A 10,094-nucleotide genomic window follows, 5' to 3' on the forward strand; every position below is an offset into this window, starting at 1 on the left:
TCAGTCAATTGACCGAGGAAGAGCGGAAGAGAGATCATAGAAATGCACTGAGAAGAGCTGCTTATCGGAGGAAAAAGGATCAGCTGGCAGCAAATGGAAATAAAAACCCGCTGTCTACATCAGGTAAGACAATGCCTTTAGTTTAACTTTGAAGTAATCATTTTTTCCTCATACCTGCATATTCTTTTAGAGAATACTAAGCACGCAACATACCGTGAAATGCTTGATCTTAATGCACATGATCTATATTTGAGTAGCAATAAAAACTAGTAATATTCATTATCCGTTGTTGTCTTTTGATTAATCTAATACTCGATTCTGACATTTCAGTTGCACTAACTTATATTCAAGTGTGTTCACCTTCATTTACATGTTACCCTAGTTTTTTTATTGCTAAGATGTAGGCAGTGAACCTCCAAATGATGCATTAGATGGGGCGACAGTGGTAAAAGGTATGCACATGCACGCTTTTCCACAATCGATACGGACGTGATCGACAGTGGCTCATCATTTAACATATGTGTTTTGTGCACTATCTGGTTAGTATTTATTAATTTTGACATGGTGCAAACTACATCAATTGCATAGACTACGCTGAGACAACAAAGGAGCAGTTCAACGCACAAAGGCGTGGTGCTTATCGGAAAAAAAGGACCAGGATACTGTGTTGTTGCAAGAGGTTCATCAGCCCTCCTTGACAAATTCTGGTTAGTTCTTTAACATGACTGTCCTGACTAAGATTTGCATTTGGTATGAATGTGATATAAGTGAGTTGTCAACCTAACCTCAATAGAAAAGTGGGCCTTATTTCATTCACTAACTACTATACAATCGATTCATCCTGTAGATCATAGGGAACTTAACAAATGCTTGATCTTAATGCACATGATCTATATTTGAGTAGCAACAAAAAGTAGTAATATTCATTATCCACTACATCAGACTGTTTTAATTACGTTTTCACAACATTTTTCATAAAGCCACCCCTGATGGCACAAGCTATACAGACGTTGCACACGTTGAAGCAGAATTACCCACTTCATCATTAGGAGCGTCCGATGTTCCCATGACAATGACCGAGCTATGAGGGAGCAGAGAAACTCACGTAGCCGAACATATTATCAGAAGAAAAAGGGCGAACTAACGGTTGAGGACAGAGAAGGAATGAATGAAAAGATCCGAGCCAAGCGTGTGCAACGCCGCAAAAGCATGTCGGTTATTGAGAAGGGCCAGTCAAGTGCTCTAAGGAAGGCCAGTTATGCTAAAAGGAAAAACACCCCATGCAAAGAATCCCTTGCACTCCCTCGTCCAAACTCTACCTCTGAATGTCCCGCATCCAGCTGTCGCGCAATACCCCTCGGATGGGGCACCGAAGATGATTCATCGGATGGCGACAATCCACCGGTAGTGCCAAATTACGGTGCTAGCTCCAATGGTATGGAAAATGATTTTGGCTTGTTCTTATTCTAATTCCCCGCAACTTTGTTCTGGCATCATGTTGTCTCTTGACACATTCACGACATCTATAATGCAGATGACAACGATGTGTTCCGAGACCCCCTCATGGGCGATGAACCGATACCATCCGACTTGATGGATGAGGAGTACTACATGTTTCGTGACCAAGGTATGGGATAGTCAGAACTTCAAAGTCGTTGAGCTTAAGTGCAATTATAGTTAATTGTGATTACTTTTTTGACAATCCTGCCTCAACAAATGCCTGTAGGATCCGGTAATGACACAATTGAGGATGTTGATGAAATGAGCATGTCGTCTGCTATACCTAGCGATGTTGACCCATTAGACTTTGTCTACACAAACATCCCAGACACCACTCACGTATTGAAACTGGACGCAAACTGCAAACACTGCAAAGCCAAAAAGTTTGTGTCTGAGACTGACGGGTTCTGCTGTCACAATGGACAGATCGAACTTAAACAACCTGAACCAGTCCCAGAACTGATGAGACTATGGTCCAGCATGGATGCAGATTCTATACATTTTCGGGAGAACATACGATTCTTCAATGGGCATTTCGCCTTCACAACCCTTGGCGTCAGCCTCCATGAGAACTACACAAATATGAAGTCCGGGGTGTACACATTCCGGGCACACGGCACCATCTACCACAATGTGCACTCGTTCGGACCTAGCGCCCATCCAGAACATCTGCATTTATACTTCTATGATGACGACCCAACCATTACTCCTCGTAAGGCGGCCACCAAGCAGTTAGACCAGGATGTCGTGAGGAAGTTAGTAGACATACTGAAAGAAAACCCGTACTCACAGCAATTTAGGAGTTTGGGTGCACACAAGGACAACCTCGATGATTATAGGATAGACCTAAACACCGATAAGAGGCTTGACCAAAGAAGATATAATAGACCGTTGTCATCTGAGGTCGCTGCAATTTGGATTGAGGGCAGCGACCTAGCAAAAAGGTTTGACCGGAGGATAACACTTTGTGGCAACAACGAAAGGCATAGTATTCGTGTGACCTCCGGGGCATATGACCCATTGTCTTATCCCCTTTTTTATCCAAGGGGCGAACTAGGTTGGCATCCGAAGCTACCTAAACATGGTGTTCCTTGGGAGGTTGTACTACATCCCCAACTGGGCCATGATGATGATGAGGATGCATGTATGTCGTAGGCAACAAGTATTGTTACAAATAATAATATTTAACTCGAAGGATTCCTCATTTCTATTGTACTTGATCACATGCAGAGGGGAATAGCAGGTTGTGCTCTCTGTAAGAGACTATTACTGTTACATGCTATAGACACGGCCTGCGATCTTCAATCCCATACTCTGTGGCGCACGCCTGCTGCAGCAATGGGCGGTAGACATGTATGTGAAGATTGAGAGTTGTCAGTTGAGGTGGTTCAGGAAGAACCAGACGCAGATTCGGGCCGACTTGTATAAAGGAGTTGTTGATGCGATCACATCCGGTGAGACGCGAGCAAGCGCCGTTGGGACAAGGATAGTTCTCCCTGGAACATACCTAGGCGGTGATCGTGACATGAAGAAGAGGCATATGGATGCCATGGCAATTGTCCACACATACGGAAGCCTGATGTCTTCTTGACCATGACTTGCAATCCAAAATGGGAAGAGATAACTAATGAGTTGCTGCCTGGTCAGCTGCGCAGGACCAACCTGATATTGTGGCTCGCGTGTTCTATGGTAAACTAGAGGCTATGAAGGACATGTTGTTCAAGAAGCAGATCCTGGGTGTTGTTGTCGCTTATGTATACGTAGTAGAGTTCCAAAAAAGGGGCCTTCCCCACGCACATTTTTTGTTGATAATGGAGTCAGCATATAAGCTTATCGTCCCAGAGCAGTATGACCGACTCATATCAGCAGAACTCCCAGACAAGCATAAGTATCCCGAATTGTATGCAATGGTGGTAAAGCATATGATGCACGGACCATGCGGTTCTCTCAACCAAAGAATGTTTGCATGAAAGAAAACGGATGCAAGTGCAGATACCCGAGGTCGTTAAATGAAAACACAACACAGGGGAAGGACTCGTATCCAGTTTATCGACGTAGAGACGACGGTAGACGTGCTAAGGTCCGAGGGAAGATGTTGGACAACAGATGGGTTGTGCCTTATAACCCATACCTTCTGCGGATGATCAATTGCCACATCAATGTTGAGGTCTGCTCTAGCATAAAGGCCGTCAAATATCTTTACAAGTACATCTACAAGGGCCATGATAAGGCTTCTTTCAGCATTGACCAGCCCGACACCGATGGGAACATTGATGAGATCAAGAGACATGTTGACGCAAGATGGGTCACCCCTCCGGAGGCTATGTGGAGGATATTTGGCTTCCCACTTTGCGCCAATCACCCGCCTGTCTTGCAGTTGCCTCTTCATCTCCCAAATATGCACAGGGTTGCATTCAATGCGCAGGCTGACTTGAATAACGTTGTGACCTTCGAAAAAGCTTCAAAATCCATGTTAACAGAGTATTTCAAGGCTAACCAGGAACACCCTTGGGCTAGACATATATTGTATAAGAATTTTCCAAGAAGCTTCACGTGGCAGCAGCAAAAGAAGTCTTGGAAGCCTCGGGTCGAGAGTTTTCAAATAGGTCGCATCGTGTCTGCCAATCCAGCCGAGGGGGAGCGATACTACCTGCGTGTATTGCTGAACCATGTTACGGGCAAGACCTCATTCGACGACTTGCTCACCGTGGGCGGCGTGCTATGTGGGAGCTTTAGAGAGGCTGCTGAACGGTTGGGTCTCATCGAGGCAGAAAACACGCTTGACGACTGTCTTAATGAGGCTGAGCAGTGGGCGTTGCCATGTTCTCTTAGGAGACTCTTCGCAACCATCTTGGTGCATTGCGAGCCAGGCGACGTGCGCGGTTTGTGGGATAGGCACCTCGAGCCTATGTCAGATGACTATCATCGAACACGCACGTCGACCAAGGAGGTGGAGCAGTTGGTGTTGCTTGACATTAGGGCTATGTTGCAGTCCATGGGTAAAGACATTGTTGATTTCGCTCTTCCAATCATCGATGATGCGTTTGACCCAACCGATGGTGAGTGTAGAGAGGTTATAGAGGAATCAACCGTTGAGTTTGGCATGGATGACACTAAATTGGCATCTTCCCTGAACTTGGAGCAGAGGGCCGCATACGATGAGATACCGGTGGTTGTTGAACGCGGTGATGGGGGTGTATTCTTTGTTGATGGCCCTGGAGGTATAGGGAAGACCTTCTTATACAGGGCAATGTTTGCCAAGGTGAGGAGCGAGGGCAAGATTGGTATCGCTACCGCGACGTCGGGCGTCGCCGCTTCTATAATGCCTGGCGGCAGGACAGCCCACTCGAGGTTCAAGATACCACTGAGTTGCGATGATGGTGCCTCATGCAGCTTCACCAAGCAAAGTGGGACTGCCAAGCTGCTTAGGATGGCCTGATTGATAATATGGGACGAGGCCAGCATGACGAAGCGACAAGCAGTTGAGGCATTGGACAATAGCATGCGTGACATAATGGGAATACGCGACCGACCCTTTGGAGGAAAGGCTGTTGTTTTTGGCGGGGACTTTAGGCAGGTGCTTCCGGTTGTCAGAAGGGGGTCGCGGGGCCGGATTATTGATGCAACACTCCGAAGTTCTCATCTATGGAATGGTATGCGGCAACTTCGGCTCGTTACCAACATGAGGGCTCATAATGACACTTGGTTTGCAGATTACTTGCTTAGGGTCAGCAATGGCACTGAGGATGTCGACGATCAAGGCAACATACTACTCCCTAAAGACATTTGTCTGCCTTCTACAGGCGAGGTTGATGACTTGGAGAAGCTTATTGACCACCCGTTTCCGAGTCTAGATGACAACATGTCTGATTCGAATTACATGACATGTCGCGCAATCCTCTCCACCACAAACGACAATGTCGACAAGATAAATATCCGCATGATAGAGCGTTTCCAGGGAGATGAAGTAATATACCATAGCTTTGACAGTGCGGAGGATGACCCGTATGGCTACTACACTCAAGAGTTTCTTAATGGATTGACTCCCAATGGTCTTCCTCCACATGCACTCAAACTAAAGCTAAACTGCTCTGTCATACTTCTAAGGAACATTGACCCAGTTAACGGACTGTGTAACGGCACTAGGCTTGTTGTTAGAGGATTTGAGAGGAACACCATTGATGCAGAAATCGTGATTGGACAACACGCTGGCAGGAGGGTCTTCCTTCCTCAAATACCTCTCTGCCCATCTGAAAACGACATGTTTCCGTTCAAGTTTAAGAGGAAGCAATTTCCTATAAGACTTGGCTTTGCTATGACCATTAACAAGGCTCAAGGGCAGACAATCCCTGTTGTTGGTGTCTACCTCCCCAATCGAGTGTTCTCTCATGGTCAACTCTATGTTGCATTGTCTCGAGCCACCGCGAAGAGAAACATAAAGATACTCATTCAGAAGGAGAAGCCGAAGGAGAAACCCAAGAAGCAAAAGGACAATTCAAAGAAGCGAAAAAGACCGACTGTGTCCTTACTGACCTCGATGAAGAACATCGTCTACAAGGAAGTCCTTACAGGCTGAAGTCCGGTCTTAAAACCCCGGCAGGTTTACTAATATAACTTACTCTTCAAATGGTCAAGTTATGTTGTAATTTGTTTTTTTAGTTATATCCTTTTATTTGGTATTTTGATAGATGGATCTATACTCCATTTAGTTGAATTACAAACTACATTTCAATATTCAGCAGTCATATTGTCAGAATCATTTTTGTTATATGTTTTCTATAATGTCACAACTGATAATGACATGGACCATGGAATGAAACTTTTGTATTACAGAAGTGATAGTGTACTGATTTTGTGGTGATGCATAATACATGTGAGATGTGGCTGTCAAATAATCTCAACTGTGTCTGAAGATGAAATGCTGGATACTGACAATTGGTAACGACAACAATTCTGGACATCTGATGTGTTTGAGTATGATACTGATTCTTCTTGTTGCAACTCAGAAAAATACAAAAGATAAAAAATATCACCATTCATCTTCAGACTCTTATATAAGTGTAAGGCATTCCAGTGGAAAATACCATCGGGGTTGTACTGGCAAGAACGAATATTTTTGTTCGGTATTTTGATAGATGGAGCTATACTACATTTAGTTGAGCTACTAACTGCATTTCAATATTCAGCCGTCATATTGTTAGAATCATCTTTCTTATATGTTATCTACAAACGCACTAATTTATGTGTAATATGTGATTCAGATATAATGTCAGATCTTCTAATGACCTGGAACATGGATTCAAATTTTTGTATAACGGCAAGTGATAATTTTCTGGTTTTTTACTGCTGCATGGTACATGTGAGATGTGCCTGTCAAAAAATCCTATCTGTATCTGAAGATGAATGGATGGATATTGAGAATGGGTAATCACAAAAAATCTAGACATCTGATGTCATGGAGTATGACACTGACTTTTCTTCTTTCAACACGGAAATATAGAGCAGATGTAACCAATTATTTTAGATGTAAAAATTATCACCATTCATCTCCGCACTCCCATGTAAGTGTAAGGTATTCTAGGGGGAAATACCATCGGGGTGGTACTGGCAAAAACGAATGAAAGACTTCAGCATAGTGGTGCTAGAGCTAGGAAATACAAGTGTTCTCTTCAGTATCCCTTGTTTTCAGATAAAAAGAAAGTTTGGAAGTAGAGCTCTGCTGATAGAATTATTATAATTAATCAGAAACTGGTTCATTAATGACATTGAAGGTAGGCTATGAAATGCTTTATTAGATCAATGAGATGTACTCAGCCATGAATACCAGCAATTTGCTGATGAAACTGGTAGAGATGATTTGCTATGTTATACTTACACCAAAGTATCCAGGCAATCAAGATATGTGCTTTATTGTATCCGACTTTAATGGGCAATATGGACATGAAGGAGTTGGCAACTTCTGTGGCACCGAACAGTCCGCCTACGATATCAACCACAATGTTTACCATATGCTCATGGACAAAAATCATATATCACCCATTGGGGATTGTATTTTGAAATAGTATCTTAAGTAGGCTGGTTCGGCTGTTGTGGAGGATATGTAGGTTGCACCAAGCCAAGACGTTTGGCTGTGCAGTTATGAAATGTATTTTTGTAGATCAATATCTAAAAAGAATCCAAAACCCCCTATATAATATCCGGAAACAGGTAGTATATTAAGGCAAGTTATCATGCCAATTACCAATTCCATGTCACCAAATCAGAACGTGTATCATCAGCCTTTAATGTGTTTCCTTTATATCACCAAATCGTTTGCTGACATGATAATTTGTAGTTGGAGTTTTTTTAATGGAATGTTCATTTTTTTATTCTAAACTACTAATAGGTTGATCACGCGGGATCATAAAGTTTGTTACAACAGATTATATGCCCTGATTGTGATCATTTCGGTTGATTCATAGACGGATTTTCTATTTAAGGTTTCCTTGTAAACATCTACAAATTGCATGACCCTTGCACCACCCAAACCAGAAAGCTCCACCCTAGACACTCCATTGACTAATACATGTCATCATCCAATAGTTCCGACGATAACCGTCAAGATCAGGATGAGACGAATCAGCTTCACCCTGATGATCTAGGTCAACTGGAGGATGTAGAAGCGCATCTAGATTGTGGTGTTGGCGAGGGATCCTCACGAAAGAGTAAGACCCTAAAGATGCATCATCATACTCTGCCTATTCAGTTCCCAACCACTCTTTCGACAAACCAATTTGACAACCTAATCCGCGTCGTGAGGTGCATCACATTCCTCGTGCACATGTCCCCTCAGGCTGGGATATCCAGCGTGACGTGGGGTCAAATGCACAAAGGAAAGATGGTTGGGGTACCAGCAATTATGATATTCTGCAAGCACAACAGCATACTAGCATGTTGGTTCAGAATTTGATTAACCAGATGAATCGGTTGACAGAGGTTGTGGTGAAGCATATCCAATCATGCGACAAGAAGCCACCACCACCATTTGAAGACCAACCTTGAGGAGGTCTAAATTGTTATTTATATAGTTCTTACTATGTTAGTTGTTACAGTGCTCCTTATGACCATTTATCTATGTAATCGTTCGGACTCAATAAATGAAGTGTTATTAATTTGCTTGGTGTCTCTTACTTACGATTGATGACATGCAATTATAATTTATCTTTTATTTATCCCAGCAAACTATCTGACTCTATCTCTACTACCTAATAGAGGCATAAGCTTCCCTCTGCCATTTTATGTCCATTCCTTTTTGGGATGCTCTTGCTACCTCCAATGGTCACCTCGTTACCAGTGTGGTCTCCTTGGGTTCGTGGACCATTAATTCAGGTTTGTGCTTGCTGGCTTCTGTTGCTCCGTATGGGAGAGAGAGCGTGTTTGTTTGAGAAAGGCTCAACTTGAGAAAGGCGCAAGGGCCAGAGCAGTTTACCCACTCGTGAGTTGTGCATGATTTCGTAAGATGAACCAGGCCTCAGGCGTTGAGAGAGAGAGGGATAGATATAGAGCGATTATTTTTTCATGAACGAGTGATGCCACTGATCTGTTGCTTCTCGTAATGCATAGTCAGAGAGGGACATGTGTTTAATACCGTTGCTTCTAATGCATACGCATAGATATACAAAAAAAAGTTGTGTTCTAGATATGTGAGCGTGTACGTGTACTACTACTATTATCTTTAGTTCCTGTATATAATTGTTTCTCATATGTACGTATGTGTTTTATACAGATTGTTTTGATGAAAAATAATAAACAAAATTATCTTTGAAAACTGTATATTATAATTGTTTACGCAAGGGCAATAACCTATAACATAATTAAAATTATAATCCAGGTAACAAATAATAACAGATTATACAATCGTTGAAGTAAATAATTTAATGTGGTAGGCAGAATGGTTAGGAAATATCCATGAAAATGAAAGTCAAAATTTCATAGGAAACTAATTGATATTATACGCGCATTTGATAATTCAGATACCTTTTCTTAGGCAAGTGATCACAGATCAAAAATTTCCTTTAACTAAATATGATATGTTTCCTTCGATTGATCATGGACCGATTCTGAGATGTCTGTTTCCTTTATTAATAAATAATAATTATTATGTTTCCTAATATTTAAGATGTGAATATAGATATGTCACCCACGGGCAGCTAGCCTGCCAAAAACGTATTTTCAAATACATTGCATTTTCCCGCTGCCCAATATGCTTATATAAAAAGGCCCCGCTGCCCCCTCTTTGACTCCAGGAAAAGCCAGAATATTTTCCTTCACGGCGGCCATGGTAATCTCATACGGATCGATCAAGTCTAAGAGGGTGATGGCGTCGCCACCAGTTCCTGTCATCAGTCAACCGATAACCCCTCCGTTGAACAGGCAAGATATAAGTCTCTATTTGTACGTCTATTTGCCACCACTACATAATGTTTTGTCACTATGGTATTTATCTTAAAAGATGGATCACATGGCATACACTAGAACATAGTAATAGGCTTGGCGATTAAAACATGTTTGCGAAAACCAGATGAACATAGAAATAGGCTAGGCTTGTTCATCTT

General features: G+C 42.5%; 1 long non-coding RNA gene across 1 annotated transcript; it reads left to right on the forward strand.

Moving 5' to 3' along the window:
- Positions 1–1,327: 1,327 nt before the first annotated feature.
- LOC119324580 lies at positions 1,328–1,841 on the forward strand. Its single transcript, XR_005157038.1, has 3 exons — positions 1,328–1,435; positions 1,535–1,627; positions 1,727–1,841. It is a non-coding gene; the product is annotated as an uncharacterized LOC119324580 (long non-coding RNA).
- Positions 1,842–10,094: the final 8,253 nt, after the last annotated feature.

The sequence above is a fragment of the Triticum dicoccoides genome, chromosome 6B, assembly GCF_002162155.2.
Source record: "Triticum dicoccoides isolate Atlit2015 ecotype Zavitan chromosome 6B, WEW_v2.0, whole genome shotgun sequence".
Lineage (NCBI taxonomy): Eukaryota > Viridiplantae > Streptophyta > Magnoliopsida > Poales > Poaceae > Triticum > Triticum dicoccoides.